At 42.6% G+C, this 987-nt stretch overlaps 1 protein-coding gene across 3 annotated transcripts in view; it reads right to left on the reverse strand.

Annotated features, from left to right (window-relative positions):
• The window catches only part of OSBPL2 (oxysterol binding protein like 2), a 36,208-nt gene extending 35,653 nt beyond the window's left edge, over positions 1–555 (reverse strand). For all 3 annotated transcript variants that reach the window (XM_035899291.1, XM_035899289.1, XM_035899290.1), the window contains exon 1: positions 462–555. The gene's annotated coding sequence lies outside the window, so the exon portion shown is untranslated. The remainder of the gene's footprint in view (positions 1–461) is intronic.
• Between the last annotated feature and the right edge of the window lie 432 nt (positions 556–987).

Here is a 987-nt window from a genome sequence, read left to right on the forward strand (position 1 = left end):
TGCCCCCAGATATCAAGTGAACTTGGAGTTACTGAACTTCGGAAGGTTAAGTTGGAATGAAACAGATTTATTTTTTCCTGCACGCATAAGCTTTAAAAAAGGAAATGCTATGATTAGAGTGCTACAGTAATGTTAATCTACACTGCAGATCTGTGTCTCCTTTTTACTTTTCCTTTTTGAAATCTTAAATGAAGGCCGTGTACTTTAATTGAGAAAATTCACAGCAAATGAAAGCAGTATCTGCTCGCATTCAACTTGCTTTGGCAGGTACTTCTGAGGGGAAACACAAGGCCATGGCAGACGTAAAAAACAGAAGATTATTTCAAACCCACATCTGAAATCCTGGCCTGCAAGAGCTGCAGAGTAACAAACCGCTTGCAAAAGGAGTCCTGAATCCAAACATGCAGACAGCACGCACATGATTAATGTCCAAATTAAATAAAGGGCAACAGAATTTATACCTTTGTTACCATGCAGAAGTTCTGGTGGCACGTTATTTAAAAAAAAGCCTGTTTTCCTGCTATTTTCCCCATCTTGCTTGTCTCCCTTTCAGGAGCTCTGTAAGAGAAACATTGAGTAGGTAACTGAAGTACAAATCACAGAATCACTTTGGTTGGAAAAGACCTTTAAGATCATCGAGTCCAACCTTTAACCTAACCCTGCCATCCCACCACTAAACCCTGTCCCTAAGCACCTCATCTCTCTTTCTTTTAAATACCTGCAAAAAAAGAAAAAAAGAAAAAAAGCCAAACTCAAATAAATCCTAACTGCTCGCTGTGCTTCAGCTGTGGCCTAAACGGCCCCTTGAGGCTCCTGCATCAGTTGAAGCTGAGCTCAACACATACGTCTTGGGAACCGGGTGTCACGGACTCCTTTGCTAAACTACCCAGCCCCAAAAGCCACCGGGTAAAAAAACCTAATAAAATCAGAAAAATCCCTACGCTAGGGCTGAGGGAGCTGCACCGCCCCGCACAGCGATGCCCTTCG

The sequence above is a fragment of the Egretta garzetta genome, unplaced genomic scaffold, assembly GCF_000687185.1.
Source record: "Egretta garzetta isolate BGI_Z169 unplaced genomic scaffold, ASM68718v1 scaffold158, whole genome shotgun sequence".
Taxonomy (NCBI): Eukaryota; Metazoa; Chordata; class Aves; order Pelecaniformes; family Ardeidae; genus Egretta; species Egretta garzetta.